Below are 18,000 nucleotides of genomic sequence, written 5' to 3' on the forward strand. Positions count from 1 at the left end.
GAATAAGAGTTTAAAAAACAGTGAAAAAGTTATGAGGAAAATACCAGGTGGCAACATTTGGCTTAGAAAAAATAAGCTATGACATGAAGAATTTTAGAGGGGGGACTTCCCTGGTGGCACAGTGGTTTAAGAATCCACCTGCCAATGCAGGGGACATGGGTTTGAGCCCTGGTCCAGGAAGATCCCACATGCTGCAGAGGAACTAAGCCCACGAGACACAACTACTGAGCCCACGTGCCACAACTACTGAAGCGCATGCACCTAGAGCCTGTGCTCTGCAACAAGAGATGCCACCGCAATAAGCCAGCGCACCTCAACGAAGAGTGGCCCCTGCTCGCTGCAACTAGAGAAAGCCTGCACACAAAAGCAAAGACCCAATGCAGCCAAAAATAAATAAATAAATAAATAAATAAATTGTAGACGGGAAAAACCGGTCAGTTTTTAAAACATTGTGTTAATGGACTAACTGCCTAAAAAAACTCACAGAGGGAAAAGAAAGGATCTTAAGATATGAAGAAATTTTACATAGAGAAAATTGCTTTATATTTTCACCCCACAAAAACTTAGATGTTTGGGTAAAACTTTGTTCTTTGAAATCCTATAAATGTCCCATCAAAAAAACAAAACAAAACAAAAAACCTTTCAATTTAAAGTACTTATACTGATGAATGGTATCTTTATTCAAACTAGTTAACAAACCAACTAACTAGAGGAATTTGTGAACAATATTTATTATTAGTCTTATAATGCAACATACTTCATTTAATACCTTTATTTAATAGTTTGAGCTTTCTCATCCCTTCTCTCTCTGGTGATTTTCATCTCTCTCACCTGAGCCGCTCATTTTCAACAATCGCAACACCTGGCCATCATCACCTTCTCTCCTCTGCTCATGTTACAAGCGCCCACACTCGAGCAATTTTCAGTCTTTTCAAGAACCCTCAACTTTTTAATCCATCACCCATCTCGTATGTTTACTTCCTCCTTTGTCTAGTTCTGATTCCTGATCCATCGTTCTGATCCCTATCTTGCAGACACCCTTTCATTCGCATGTTCCTTTCACCTTAAATGGTACATACTTGTCTGGCAAAACCCAGATAAACACAGCAGTGCCACTGGACCGGATTGCAGAAGGCACCCAGCACCGCTAACTGCTTCACTTTAGCACAAATTTCCTTGGACGCTCACTCATTGCCGTCCAGCAACCCCACTCTCTAAAATGGCTATTTCATACTTCTCTCTTCTACTCCCACTACTTTCATCTCTTCTGTCTCAGCTGATGACCTGGCCTCATGCTTTATTGAGAAAATAAGAGCAGTAGGACAGGAGTGACCTCATTTCCCCACCAATCTAAACCCTCACTCTACCCTTCCTTCTGTTTCACTGTGTCCCTCTCTGCTTCTAGCAAGGCTAGTCTGTCACTGCCCTAGACTCTTGAATCCACCCAACCCCACACCCAAGCATGCTCTCGCCCAAGGCTTCTGCACCTCTATAAATGATGGCACTATCAAATCACTCAGGGGCAAAACCCAGAAGTCTTCCTTAGTCTTTCTCCTTCTCTCACTCCTGTATCTAACCCATCTGCAAATCCTATAGGCCCTACTTTCAAAACAATATCCAGCATCCAACTTCCTTTGCTACCACTCTGGTCCAAGCCACCATCTTCTCTCATCTGGGTTACTGCAGTGGCCTCCTATGTCAGTTGTATTTAGGTTTAGCTGTGTGTAACTGAAAAACCCAAAATAACAATGGCTTAAACAAAATAGAAGTGTATCTCCTTCTCATATGAAACAAGTCCAGAAATAGGCAGTGCAGAGTTGGTGAGGCATCTCCATGCTCTCATCAAGGAACCATCGGAGCTTTCACCATCCTCAGCATGTGGTTTCATTTTAAAGGTAACTGTATAATTCAAGATGGCCACTGGAGCTCCACCCCTTATGCTTATATTCCAGGCTGGCAACAGGAGGAAGCAAAAGAAGAAAAAAGTCTTCCTCCAAATAGAGTGGGTTCTTTTAAAGCAGTGTTCCAAAATGCTATGAATCATCCTCTTACACTTTTTTGGCCAGAACATAGTCACAGGACCATGTCCAGCTGCAATGGAGGGCTGGGAAATAGAGGTTTCAGCTGGGCACACTGCTGCCACAGAAGAATCAGGGTCCTATTACTGAAGTAAGAAAGGACAAGTGACTACTAAGTGGCAATCAGCGGTCCCTGCCATTCCTCCTTCTTGATCCCAGACTTTCACTCTGTATTTCATCCCCTTCACAGCAGCCAGAGGTAACTCCTCTGCACAGAACTTGCTAGTGGCTCCCAACACACTCAGAGTCAAAGCCAAAGTTCTTCTAGTGCCCTACAAGTGCCCTTCTATTTGGCCCCATTGTCTCTCTGACTTCATCTGCTGTCACTTTTCCCTACTCGTCCTACCTCATCATTGTTCATCAGACCAACAAAACTTGCTCCTCCATCAGGGCCTTTGCAGTTGTGGTCCCCTCTGCCTCAAAAGTTCTTTTCCCAGATCTCCACATGGTTTGTTTGCCCTTTGACTTCCTTCAGTCTCCGCACAATGCTACCTTAGCCAAGGAATCTTTTCTGACTACCCTATACATAATGTACACATGACCTGCATTCTTTATTCCCTTGACCTTCTTTAATTTTCTCCGTAGAACTTACCATAATCTGACATGTTGGTATTTTTATCTGTTGTGTATCTCTCCTCACTGGAAAACAAGCATCATGAGGGCCATGATTTTGTCTCATTCATTCACTGTTCTTTCCCCAGCACCTAGAACAGTCTGACAGGTAGTGGTCACTCAGTAAATATTTATTGAATGAGAAGGTTAGTTTTAATATGAAGGATCTTAAGTTCAATGGGTCACATCTCATTATTCCATGGCTGGCCAACTGGGGATGAGAGATGGAGGCACAATGGACAGCAGGTCTGCATCCTCCTGGAACATTCAAATGATCATTAAAGGAGTTGTTTGAGATGAAAAATATATTGTTGAGGGGAAAAAAAGAATGAATGAATGAAGTAATCCCTCACCACCTCCATGGCCCATAGTCTAATTAACAATTCAACTGCTCCCTGTGATTAAGAATGCCTCATGATGTGGAAACAACCCAAATGTCCATCAACAGATGACTGGCTAAAGATGTGGTTTATATATGCAATGGAAAACTACTCAGCCATAAAAAAGAATGACATATTGCCATTTGTAGCAACATGGATGGACCTAGAGAATATTATACTAAGTGAAGTAAGTCAGCCAGACAAAGACAAATATCATATGATATCACTTACATGTAGAATTTTAAAAATAATACAAATGAATCTATACACAAAACAGAAAGAGACTCGCAGACATAGAAAACAAACTTATGGTTACCAAAGGGGAAAGGGAGGGGGGAGGGATAAATTAGGAGTATGGGATTAACAGATATAAACTACTATACATAAAATAGATGAGCAACAAGGATTTACTGTATAGCACAGGGAACTATATTCAATATCTTGTAATAACCTATAATGGAAAATAATCTGAATATACATATATATATATATATTCAGGAAAGTTGTTGAGTTGGAATGTCCCTATTGTAATAATGATAAATTACAAGCCAGCCTGTTCTGTTTTTCTGCCTCGGATTTGAGAAGTTAAATGAAAGAATAAGGTTTTAATAACAACATTAAAACATTGCTGGTTTCCAGTCTTGTGGGTCCCTGGTCCACTGAGTGGACGGGAACTTGGTCTTAGGTTCCCCGTATGCTCCCAGTGTGCAGCAAGCACATCCTTCTGCGCACAGCTACACACACACACACACACAAAGAACAAGAGGTGCTCTCCACCCCTGCACCCTTATGACTCTTACCCCTCTCCTGAGGAGACAAGGCATAAACAGATAAACAAGAAAGCAAGCAAACAAATACGCAGAAAAACAAAGAAAGCATTAAACCAAAGGGCCTTTTACCTCAAGTATTTTGTATTTAAAATAATAGCTAGACTATGTTAGTATTGCTACATTCCTAGCATGTTCTAATCTCTTTACCTGAATTGTCATTTAATCTTCACAACAACCTCATGCTGCAGATACTCTTATTTTCCCCATTTTACAGATGAGGAAATAGACGATACGAATAACGAATATCAGATACGAGAGACTTAGTCTGAAAAGCTTTCCCGAAAAGGTGGTACGTGAGCTGGATTGTAGGATGAGTAGGATTTATAGCTGGGCAGTAGCCCAGAGGGCATGCCAAGTAATGAGAACTAACTGAGACAGAAAGAGCACAGAGATGTGTTTGGGGGACAGTGGCAACCGTGCCTGGAGAGGGACAGCGGAGATCTGTGAAACTGCATCATTGCTAAGAATACTGGACCCCAATCACAGGAACCAACTGGAGTTTTGTCTAAAGGTTCTTTAGAGATTCTCCCCTTCGAGCCAGTGCTCACAGGCCTCTTAGCTCTTAGGCAAGTGTTGAGCAGAAATTCTTGATTCTATTATAATTAAACAGATCCTGCAGAGAAAACAATATTAATATAGGGAATGCATAAAAGACAGAGATGGCTTACATTTTGCAGAAAGAAACCACTTATCCAAAAAGGTACTGTTAAGTGCAGACACTGTTTCCTAGTCCTAACATAGCACAGTGAAGCCTCATTGCTGCAATTTGGTGATAGCTTCCAACTCTGAGAAAAGGGTGGGCCCACGATGGCTATTTTCTTCCTACAGTGAATTTTCTTTAAGAGTCTTCATTCAGTCTACATAAAAAGCCTAAAAAATTAATTCTGTTTACAATTAATGAAAAAAGAAAAACCTTAATATGTCCAAATATTGAATGTGTTACCTTACAGTAAGACTTCTATTACTTTAACAGTGCAGACTGCTGTTTGGACCATCTTTTTGAATCTCTGCAGTACAAATTATTACACTAAATTTAGAGTGGATATTCTGGCTGAATTATTTTTCACAGTGCTCCTAAGAGGTTCTAAACTGCATTCAATTTTTTGCTTATCTTTTTCTTTTAAAAATTCTTGACCAGGCTCAATCTATGTTAATATAGTGTAAAATCAATACATTCTTTGCAATCATCCAATAAATATATATTTAGCACTATTATGTGCCTACCACTCTGTGAATTGCCATGAAGCAAAACAGAAAAGTGTTAAGACCAGCTGTTCAGCCTTCGAAGAATTTGCAATCTTTTCTGGAAGACAGGAGTGTTCATAAGTGAAGCAATTTGATAATAATGCAAGGCAGCATGTAATTACATGATAAATTGTTTGTTACACATTGTAAATAGCAAAGTCATTCAAATCTTTAGAGAAGCCCAATATTCATTTCCAAAGGAATAATTTTTCTTCGATTTTTAAAATTGTCTTACAAACCTTTGTCCTTTGAGTGTAGAAGTGATTTTTAGATTTGAGAGTTATTTGTAAGCAAATAAGAAAAATAGATGATTCAATTGGTTATTGTTTTCGATCCAAGAGTGGTGTGACTCTGAACTCTTGGATTTGATTTCCTTGTGCAGGTTTTACATTGACTGTATCTGATGCACATTTTCCGTGGGAGGAAGTTGGATGTCCCAGCAGAGAGACCAAGGAGTCTGCAGGGGGCAAGAAAAGCCTGGGAAAGTGGGAAATTACGTGGGACCTCTAAAAACATTATTTCCAATAACTAGTTGAATAATTCTTTTTCAGATGAACTTTGTGTAATGCAGTGTTACTGGTTTATTATGAAATATGCCTGGTGCTTTCCATGTAGCTGAGTACCAATATGAATCCCCAAATATTCATTTATCATAAGATATCTTTTTTGCCTTTAATTAGATGAGTGATTTGATTGACTCATCTGCCTTGCTTAAAAGATACGAAAATAAAGTAATGGGATTTTTAAAAAATTATTAATCCAAATGAGTGTTGTCACATTTAAAGTGTGGATATTTGTTTAAGTCCCAATGCATTACTTAAAGTATAAAAATTGACACTTTATTTCCTGTAACTGATCACATCTTACTCAGGTCCTACTTCCTCAAAGGGTAGGGGTTAGGGATGGCAGGAGTTGATCTAGCTCAGCCTTTTTTGGTTGGAAACAATCTCTTTCAGGGCACACTTACTATACTTGGTCATTTGGGGTTAATATTCAGTCAAATTCAAGGTGCAAACTCCCTGCAAAGGCTCCCCCTCTTCCTGGCCGAGATGGTTCCACGCGGCGAGCGTAGTGCTCCACAGGCAGGCGCGCGGGCGCCGTGTCTCACGGCCATTGCAGTCCACGGCTCTCTGTTTGCGCCTCTGCTTCTGACTGGTGTGGCTCCTAGTTTAGGGCCATCTGCTCTACAGCCTCTGCTTCAAAGTCTCACCCCAAATGACGTGACCACCAGCTCTGAACCTTCTGTGCCCCCTCCGCCACCTCGAGGGACCCAGGAACTTTTCTGGATTTCAGGGCGTCCTGCTTGCCCAAGGCAGACTTGAGGGGCCATCAGGCCATCTCGGCTTCAAATCCTTCCTCAGCCACTTCTAGCCTCTGTCTGGTTGGCACTATGGTAACCCAGTGATTCTCCAAGAGGCTTCATGTATCCCACATCTGTTCCAAGGAAGTACAAAGAAACCCCGCCATTCTGGGAATGCCCTTGTCTTAGTCAGTGCAGGCTGCTATAACAAAATACCATACACTCAATGACTTACATGACAAACATTTATTTCTCCCAGTTCTGGAGGCTGGGAAGTCCAAGATCAAGGTGCCAGCAGATTCCACACCCTGACTTGTATGCTCACATGGCGGGAGGTGGGGAACGCTTTATTCTTCTTATAACGGCATTAATCTCATGCATGAGATTGACCTAATAATCTCCCAAAGGCTCCACCACCAAATACAGTATCATCACATTGGGGACTAGGGCTTCCACACAAGAATCTGTGGGGAACACAAACATCCGGCCCATGGTAGCCCCAAACTATCTGGCTGTTTTCAAACTTCCCTGAACAGGATTTGGCCCTGGAGGGGGACAGCTAAGACCAATGTTTCTCATGACTTGCTTTTTTCTCTCTCCTTTTCTCTGTTCTCTGTCCTCCTGCTCAGCCCCCATGAACCCGAATTGCTTTCTTTGTCCATATTGATGAAAGAGCTACAGGGAAAGAAACTAGAAGACAAGGAAAATAATTCAGAGAAATAATTCAAACTATATCATCTTCATTATGCACCTTTGGCCCTTTTATTTTTAAATTTCCTTTGGTATCAGCAGTTCCTTGAAGGGAACTTATTCTCATCCTTTGAAGATTTGATTTTTAGAGATGGCCAAAATTATTCCAAGGCAAATCTGTGGAGTAAAGTGGATGAGCTATTTGGTCAACAGACTAAGGCATTAATAAAAGAGAGGAAGGGGAAGCAAAAGGACAAGAAAGAGAAAGAAAGCAATTATAGAGCTGCCATGATAATATGGGGCAGAAATGCACTGAAAACAATCAGGGGCTCATAGCTCCTGCCCTTTTCCCAAATGTTCTCTAGAAAGTCTACCTGATCTAGAGGTACATTTGGATGAGAGGATAATAAAAGCCAAACACTCAGCTACCAACAAACTATTGCTTATATTTAAGCGCCTATGCAATGGCACAAACTTTTAAAAACTGAGCTTTTAACTTATAGTTAAGGACAAACGTATTTAAAATCAAATGTTGTACTGCACAGCTGTTTCTTGGGACTGGACAATATGCTATCATTGGCCACCTAAAGGCTCTGTTGAATATTGTCTTACTCTGCTACCTATTTCTTACAAAGTGTCATAGACATGGGTATAGATAGAGTGAAAGGGAAAAAGTTTAAGTCAAATACTCATCAGTTGCTTTTGTGTTATTTTCAGCTGCCTCTTACTCAGCCGTGTACCTGCAGAGTTGAGTCTTTACTCAACCTTAATTCCTCATTTCCAAGATCCTTGTCAATTCACAATGTTAAGCTGGTGCTTTCCTCATTTTAGAGGTCATTGTCTGATGTTAATGTGTAAGAGCCGAAATCGATGTAGAAGTGATATTATTTTTCCCTCCCTGCTTAACAATGTCATTAGTCCTTGTTCAATGGGCATGTCACATACCTTTCTGTCCTCTTAGGGAAAAATACTGCTCAAGCTTTCCAAAGTACTTTAAAATAATTTTCTGAAGAACAGCCAGAAAATGAACTATGAAGATAGGGAGTCAGCTCTCTAGTCAAAAATCTTAGTTAAACAAAGATTCCCAAGGTCATCTTAATAGAAAATTTAAGAAAATATTAGAGTTTGAAGTATAGTCTTCCAGCTGTGCGAATTACTAGCTTTCTGACCCAAGGTCAGTTACTTCGTCTCTTTGCACCTCAGTTTTCACTTCTGTAAGGAATGGAAAATAAGGTCTGCACTCCTGAACTCACAGTCTTTTCTGGTTCAGGATGAGACTTACCTGGGGAAGAAGCACATCACCAGCGAGCTGCTTTCCTATGGTACTTGCAGTGAAGTGTCCAAGAAATTATCCTACCCAGGGAAACTGGACTGCAGCATGTATGACAGTGCAAACTCCTTTTAAAGAGCAGCCGATTCAGATGGTGGAAGGAGCGTGAGTCTTGGTCAAGAACCTCCCTGGGGATGAAGATGATCTTGAGCAAGTAACCCAAGTGTGCGCTGAGCCTCAGTGTCATTACCCATGAGATGCAATAAAGCACCTAGCATTCAGTGATGGAATTAAACACCTCTTTACAGTGCCAGGTACATGTAAATTAGAATACAAAAGGTTATTTTTAGAGATGAGGAAACTAGAATGCAAATAGATTACATAGTCTCCACAGATTTATATTATTTGTAAGTGGCAATACCAGAACTCAAATACAGATCTTGTGACTCTATCTCAAATACTTTTTCTACAATAAAGTGAACTTTATTTCGGCCACAAACCCCTCTGAGAATCTGACAGATCTATTAACTCACCTCCCAGAAAAATGCATGTAATTTTTGCATATAATTTCAGCTCATCCACGGACCTCTCAGGGGACCATGGACCCAGATTAAGAATCTCTACACTACAGACTGTGGTCTCTCCTAAATACTTCTGGGTGCATCTACCAAATAAGAACATCAATTTTCATCCTTATGTCAGAAGAGAAGGATAGATTTTATGGTACTAAAGCGGTACAGAAAGTCTTTAAGTGACATTGGAAATAAAAAACCTTTCTTCAGACTGTTATGATCTTTAAAGCACTCCTGAGATGCTGAGAATGTTCCAAAATCTGAGCCACATTCAGGCATTCATTCAGCCAGTCCTTCCTGAGGGCCCAATATTTGTGTGGCCCTGGTGTTACAGTGGAGCCCAAGGCAGAGCCTGCTCCCATGAAATTTATATTCCCTGTGAGGGGAGATGGACAATAAACAAATATATTATGCCACATAGGGTATAAGACAGGGTGATGTGACAGAGAGTGATGTGTTGAGAAGGAGGATATACTGAAGGCTGTGTGGACAAGGAAGACTTCTCTGAGGAGTTGGCATTGGAGATGTGACTGAAAGGATGAAAAGTAACTGTCTGGGGAAGATCTGGGGCACAAATATTTCATGCATAGGGAATACCTCATCCAAAACCCCCAAATGGAAATGGACTTGGTATGTGCCTCTGTGGTGGGAGTGGGATCACCCAGAGGGCAAGTGGCAGGAGATGAGCCTGGAGAGGTAGGTGGGGCCGGTCCCTGTACGGCCTTGTAGACCAGGGTAAAGACTCTGTCTTTTATTCTACAGGAGATGGAAAACATTGGAGAGGCTAGGCGAGTAGCATCTGATTCATGTTTATAAAAGATCGCTCAGGCTGCTGTGTGGGCATGGGTTGTTGGGGAGCAGGAGTGAAAAAAAGGATATGAGTAGTCCAGGGATGGTAATGATGATGACAGAGAAAAGCTGGGAGTTCCCTGGATGCCTAGTGGTTAGGATTCTGTACTTTCACTGCTATGGCCGGGGGTTCAACCCCTGGTCGGGGAACTGGGATCCCGCAAGCCACATGGCGCAGCCAAAAATAAAAATAAATAAATGTAGATAGGGTTTTTTTTAAAAAAAGATAGAGAAAAGCTAACAAATTTGGGATGTTTTCTGGAGGGTGAGAGTATAGGACTGGCCAATAGACTGGATGTGAGGAGGTGAAGGAGAGTAAACCTAAGGATGATACTTAGGGTTTGGCCAGAGCAACTGGATCGATGGTGCCACTGTTTCCTGAGGTGCAGCAGACTGGAGCTGGAGCAGGGGCAGGCTTGCGGGAGGTGGAGGGGGAGGACAAGCAACCAGGAGTTACGATCTGCTATGTTAAGTCGGAAGTTAGATATATGATGCTAGAGCTCCAGTGAGAGGTCAAGGCTAAAGGCATAAATTCAGAAATTATTTCTATCTAGATGGTATATAAAATCATATGATTGCATAAAATTAACTAGAGAAGCACGTAAATAAAAAGAATAGAAGATGGCACAGGACATAGCCTTGGAGAAGTCCAACATTTTGAGGTCAAACAGAAGAACTAGAGCCAGCAAAAAAGACTGAGAAAGAATCGGCAGAGAGTAGGAGGAAACCCAGGAGAGCACTGTGTCACTGAAGCCAAGGGAATAAAAAAAAGCATTTCAAGAAGGAGAGAATGATCAACTGTGGCAAATGCTCCTTAGAGGTTAGAGCAGAGACTCTCTTTTCCTGGTTCCTATTTGGAATGTAGACATGGAAGTGACCCAGTTTCAATCATGCACATGAAGACAGTACTCTAAGGAATATCAGAGAAACTGAAGAAGGGAACCTGGATCCCTGAATGCTTTTGTGGAGAACTGCCCCCATCTGCTATGGAATGCCCGCTTCCCTCTGAACTCCACTGTGAAAGAAATTAACTTCTCTCTAGAATGACTGTATTTGGGGTCTCTATTTTAGCAACTTAGCCTGTACCATAACCTATTCACACATCAAGAAAATAGCAGAGAGCAACATGGAGCTGACTGGTGACTTTGACAATTTCAGAGGTATCACTGGGACTAAAACCTGATAGGATAGATTGAAGAGCTAATCCATTCATTCACTCTTACATTCATTCAAAATATTTATTGAGTTTTTACCATGTGCCATGCACTGTCCTAAGCCCTGGGATATAGCAGAGAACAAGATAGATAATGCCCTTGCCTTCATGGAACTCGTATTCTAGTGGAGGAGACAAAGAGTAAACGTAAAGACAGGTAATGAATAAACAGATATGAATGCCAGGTAGTGACATGTGCTAAGAAGAAAACAAAGCTGAGAACGTAGGTAGGAAGTGCTAGTTTAGATAGAGTGGTTGGGGAAGACTTTTAGAAGAGGTTAATTTTGAGCAGAATTTAGTAAATGGGAATTAAGGGAAAAGCTACATGAAAATCTTAGAGAATACTACACCAAGTAGAGGGAACAGAAAGCACAGAGTCCCCCCAGGCAGGAATTCACTTGCCCCAGGAATAGCAAGCAATCTGATGTGCTACAGAGCATAGTAAATGAGGTAGAAAAAAGCAAGAGATGAAATTAGAGAAAAAGAAAGATGCCAGATTGTGGAAGTCCTTGTAGACCAGGACAAAGGGTTTCAAATTTTTTTAAAATTTTTATTGGAGTATGATTGATTTACAATGTTGTGTTAGTTTCAGGTGTAAGGGGTTTCAATTTCATTGCAGGTGTGGTAAGAAGTTGTCGGAGTAATGATAGAGGTTTTAATCAGGTTTGGCATTTTAAAATATTGATCTTGCTGCTCTTTGAAGAACTAGATGCAGGCATTGATTGAAGTAATCCAGGCTACAGATGATGGTGGCTTGGACTTGAATAACAGTGATGGAGGTGGTGAGAAATGGTCTGATTTGGAGAGTGTGTGTGTGCTGGGGTTGGCTATAAACGTCTATAGAAGCATCTTTGAGACGATCTGTTTGCTGTGAAAGGGAGCAGGAAAATGGGGCAACAGCTGAAAAGTTTATAGGGGTTTAGAAAGTCTCTCTGTCTCTCTGGTGTCTCTATCTGTCTCTGTCTCTGTCACTCTGTCTCTTTTGAAGGCAGGAGATATTAGTGTGGTGATAGGAATGATCCAGTAGAAAGGGGTGAATTGATGATCTAGGAAAGACAGGTCATATTTGCAGGAAAAGGATGGATCCAGAATTAAGTAGAGGGTTTGGTCTTTAACAGGAGCAGACAATTTATCCATTGAAAAAGAGAGCATATGTTAGAAATTTACTGGCACGGAAATAGAGAAATTCTTGGGTGGTGGCACCTGTTTTACCAATGGAATATGAGGTAACTGAGAATGAAGATGTGGGCAAGAGGAGACGTAGGAGGTTTGAATAAAGAGAGCATGCTGTGGCATGATTGTTTCAGAGAGTGGAAAACACACATGAAGAAAGTGTAGTGAGATTGCTGAACAGTACTGAGCTCATTTGCAATGGGTGGTTCCAAATTTAAAGTGAATCTTGTCGGCACCAGTGTTGTGTTTTCCTGTGGTCCAGTTTGCTTACTTGTGTACAGGTGCTGTGTAGGTGTTTAGTTGTGCTTAACCTGAGCTGGAGTTTTACCAGGGAAAGGGGGGAAGGCAGTGGTTTTAAGGGTATTTGCAAAGGAGGAGTACAATGTTGGACGCTGGAATCTAAACTGAGTAAGAAGAAAAATAATCAAATGAGGGGACCAATGATGCAGATTTTGTGGGCCCCAAACTAATACAGCTTGGGAGGCCCTCTTAAAGACAAGAATACAAAATTATGAATACAGAATTAAGCATGGGAGTTAATATTTATTTAAGATGACAAAAATAATTACAGGAAGTTGTGAACATTATAAAGCTAACTGTGATGGTTAATTTTATTTGCCAACTTGTCTGGATAAGGGATACTCAGATAGCTGGTGAAATATTATTTCCGGGTTTGTTGGCAAGGGTGTTTCCAGAAGAGAGTAGCATTTGAATTACTGAACTGAGTAAAGCAAACAGCCCTCCCAATGTGGATGGGCATCATTCAACTCACTGAGGGCCTGAATAGAACAAAAATGTGGAGGAAGGCTGAATTCACGCTCTCCTTGCTTGAGCTGAGCCATCCATCTCCTGCCCTTGGACACTGGCACTCTTGACTCTCATGCGTTTGGATGCAGATATGGACTTACACCATCAGTCCCCCAGTTCTCAGGCCTTTGGACTCAGACTGAATTATACCACCAGCTTTCCTAGTTCTATAGCTTGCAGTCACAGACTGTGACTTCTTGGCTTCCATAATTGCAAGAGTCAATTTCTATAATAAAACTCTTCTTATATATACCTATATATATTTTACTGGTGCTGCTTCTCTGGAGAACCCTGACTAATACATTGATATATACCATAAACATAACAAAATCCAGAGCATTTACATGATATTTTTATTAACTGACTGAAACATCTCTATTATATTATTTTCCTTACATATTTTAGTTGCATAAACTTTGGTCACCTCTTCATGTGACAACAATTTTGTAATAATTTTTTAATACAGAAAATAGAAAGATAATTCAGTCCTTTCTCTAGTATGGATGACTGAAAAATGTTTCTTGATATCTAGGATGTAACCATGTAACATCACACACAGATATACTTGCTCTTTGTAGTATAGCTACAGGTTTCTGCCCTACTACTGTAGGAATTTTGATAAATTCTATTTTACATAGTTTCTGTCATAAGAGAAAAAAGAGAGAAAAGTTTCTCATAAGAGAAAAAAGTTTACAGGGCATTTTATATATGTTGCATTATCAAGAATATTCATAACAGGAGACAGCTTCGGTTTTGACTGTGCATTGGTGAGAATCAAAGGCATCACTTACACAATTTCACAGGACAGGCTTCCCTACATTTTTTGTTCGTTTGTTTAATCTTTGTTGGAGTATAGTTGATTTACAATGTTGTGTTAGTTTCAGGTGTACAGCAAAGTGAATCAGTTATACATACACATATATCCACTCTTTTTCAGATTCTTTTCCCATATAGGTCATTACAGAGTATTGCATAGAGTTCCCTGTACTCTACAGTAGGTCCTTAAAGTAAGTCAGACAGAGAAAGACAAATACCATATGATATCGCTTATATGTGGAATCTAAAAAAATGGTACAAATGAACTTATTTACAAAACAGAAATCGAGTCACAGATGTACGATTACTGGGGGGAAAGGCGGGGAGGGATAAATTGGAGATTGAGATTGACATATACACCCTACCTATACTGTTTCTTTTCCACTACCTGCAGCACAAGGTCAGGTAGCGATCTGTCCCCTTGCCCTGCACTTTCGTTTCATGACATGAGGAGAGGTGGTGTAGCAGGCAGTTGGAAGAATCCTGAAGCCATTGCTACACTAACACCTAGGGACTACATGCCTATAATCACAGGTGACTGTGAATCTTCCATCCCAAGAAAACCAATCTAAATGTGTCCCCAACAGCTTTCCCTTAGCTGTGTCCTAAAAATGCTCACTGCCACACTGACACCATCATACTTCAGGGAAATGGGATAGAAGGGAAGGCAGGGTGAAAGGAACAGCACTCTTAATTGGTATTGTTAAATAACTAACAGCATCTATCCAAGGGTCTCAGTTTCTATCCTTTGCCCATTTTTCTCCTAAAGTGACTTTCTCCCGTTCGATTTTTAAGCATTATTAATCTTAAAGCTTTTGTTTGTTATAGTTTAAGACATGTAGAATGGTCCAAAAGTCACTCCAAGACCATACTCACCACAAAAAACATCTGACCACGTGAATGCTTTGCTAGAGCCCTTTCCAGACCTTGCAATGGGCAGTTCTGGGGAAGGCCTTACAACAGGCCTCGTTAGCTTCCTGTAAATCTGCCTCTGGCTTGGACCGAGAGATCAGAGGTAATGATGAAATTTTAAAAGACTGCTTTCCTTCCTGAGAAATCCAGTCCCCCACAGCTTCCTCTGCTATCCCAGTTGTCCCTTACTTCAGGGGTCCCCAACCCCCGGGACATGGACCCGTGTTAGGAACCGGGCTGCACAGCAGGAGGCGAGCGGCAGGCGTGTGAGCGAAGCTTCACCTGCAGCTCCCCATCGCTCCCCATCGCTCCCCACTGCCCGCAGTACCGCCGGAACCCCCACCCACCCCGTCCATGGGAAAACTGTCTTCCACGAAACCGGTCCCTGGTGCCCAGAAGGTTGGGGACCGCTGCCTAACTGATCTGTCCCTTCCAGCCCCAGAACTGCACGGGGGTGCATGGTGAGCAGTGGAGGGAGGAGGGCGGGTCGGGATGGACTAGGAAAGCATAAATCCAAATCTTTGGGTTCCATACTTGGGCCAACAGTTTCTCTGAGGCTTGGTTTCTGCTTCATTGTGGGCTTGGAGTTCCCTCTGCAGGCTTCAGGTGAGGACACCAATGAGAAGAGAAATACATGGGAATAGAAAACCACACTAATACTTTGCAACCCTGCCGCAATCGAATAAATGGATTAAAATAGCTCATGGGGGGCTTCCCTGGTGGCGCAATGGTTGACGGTCTGCCTGCCAATGCAGGTGACACGGGTTCGAGCCCTGGTCTGGGATGATCCCACATGCCGCGGAGCGACTGGGCCCGTGAGCTACAACTGCTGAGCCTGCGCATCTGGAGCCTGTGCTCCACAGCGGGAGAGGCCGCGACGGTGAGAGGCCCGCGCACCGCGATGAAGAGTGGCCCCCGCTCGCCGCAACTGGGGAAGGCCCTTGCACAGAAGCGAAGACCCAACACAGCCATAAATAAATAAATAAATAAATAAATAAATAAATAAATAAATAAATAAATAAATAAATAAATAAATAAATAAATAAATAGCTCATGGGTATCAGACTTCTCAAAAGATGAACAGCCCCATAGAGCTGTTATTGCTGGTAATATCGAGGCTATAACTAAATCCCTCTGCAGGGCCTGCCTTACTGCAAGGCCCCCAACACCCACTCCATCTTGCTTTATGAGAGCCGTTGAGAACCAGCTTCTTCAGAAATGTCGGCCTCACAGATCGACCTGAAACTCCCCTCACTGGAATATCCCCTTAAGTTCTTCCAGGAGGCTGTTTGTTTTGTTTTGTTTTATTGAAGCATAGTTGATTTACAGTGTTGTGTTAGTGTCAGGTGTACAGCAAAATGATTCAGTTATACATACATATATATATATATATATATATTCTTTTTCAGATTCTTTGCCAGTATAGGTTAGTAGAAGATATTGAATATAGTTCCCTGTACTACGCAGTAGGTCCTTGCTGTTTATCCATTTTATGCATAGCAGTGTGTATCTGTTAATCCCAACCTCCTGATTTATCCCTCCCCCACCCACCACCCCTGCCACCTTCCCCCTTTGGTAACCATAGTTTGTTTTCTAAGCCTCTGAGTCTGTTTCTGTTTTGTAAATAAGTTCACTTGTAAATATCATTTTTTTAAGATTCCACATAGAAATGATACCATATGATATTTGTCTTTGTCTTTGTCTTTGCTTCACTTAGTATGATCATCTCTAGGTCCTTCCATGTTGCTGCAAATGGCATGATTTCATTCTTTTTTATGGTTGAGTAATATTCCATCATATATATATATACCACATCCTCTTTATCCATTCATCTGTCAATGGACATTTAGGTTGCTTCTGTGTCTTGGTTTATTGTAAATAGTGCTGCTATGAGCACTGGGGTGCATGTATCTTTTCGAATTAGAGTTATCGTCTTTTCCAGAATCGTCAAAAAGTCTACAAATAATAAATGCTGGAGAGGGTGTGGAGAAAAGGGAGCCCTCCTACACTCAGTGGGAATGTAAACTGGTGTAGCCACTATGGAGAACAGTATGGAGGTTCCTTAAAAAACTAAAAATATGGCTACCATAGGATCCAGCAATCCCACTCCTGGGCATATATCCAGAAAATGTAACTGTTTTATCTGGAACAGATGCATTAACTTGGTTTAGTTTCTAAAGTCATTTTAGCACACAGTCTAATTTGGGTGCTAATGAGATGTGAGAGAAAACAAAGCAGGTAGGTTTTGATGCTGACCCACAGTCTGGAAAGCCAAGAGCGATGAGGTAGAAGGAGGGTGTCAAGGATAGCAGATAACAAATCCCATTTCACAGTTTAAGCGAGGTCTAAATGTAAATCTTCATCTTATAATAGCGTCCTATTAGCTAGTTGGAAAGTGAAATTACTCCTTAAATTAGGAATTTCAGGGGAAATTTTTCAGTCTGAAAATTTGAACAACTCTGTGAAGATAAAATATTATTTAAATAGGGTATTTCTTCTTTCATTTGAAAAAAGAAGACAAACCTAGAACCCCCCACCACCACCAAATTAGTACCTGTAGAAGCACTAGACAGTAGAAACTGAAGCATATGACTAAATATAAGGGGAAGCATCTCTCTAACTAGAAATTGTCCATCGGAAAATGGATAATTATATCCCATCCTTACAAAACTCATAATATGGGATCCTCTTGGAATGCTGTTGTTTAGAACCTAAAAATATTTTGAGGAAGTTATAGAGTTTGAAAACTGACTTTATCAATGCCAGTTTACAGTGCTAATAGAATAGGTGGGAAGCCAAGGAATTTTTTTCAGTGTAAGTGAAGTATAATTTACACAGCATAAAATTCACCTATTTTAGTTGCACATTTTGACAAGGTTTAGCAAACTTAAACAGTCCTGCAACCCATCATTACAATCATGTCTGAGACCAATTCCATCATCCCCCAAATGTGACTGCTGCTGCACCACCCCCAGCACCAGGCAGCCACTGATTTGCTTTTGTAAATACACAAGTGGAATCATAGAGTGTACTCTCTTCTCTGGCTCCTTTCTGTCAGAAGGTGTTTGAGATTCACCCATGTCATGTAGTAGTATTTTGTTCATTTGGGTTTTGTACTTAATTTTTTTCCTTGTGGTAAATTTTGCATAAAATTTACCATTTTAACCATTTTTATTGTGGTTGTGATGTAATTCATAATAAGAAATACATATTTCACTCCTCCCAGTTTCTGGCACAGAGCTCCTAAAACCTT

The sequence above is a fragment of the Eubalaena glacialis genome, chromosome 12 (genome assembly GCF_028564815.1).
Source record: "Eubalaena glacialis isolate mEubGla1 chromosome 12, mEubGla1.1.hap2.+ XY, whole genome shotgun sequence".
Lineage (NCBI taxonomy): Eukaryota > Metazoa > Chordata > Mammalia > Artiodactyla > Balaenidae > Eubalaena > Eubalaena glacialis.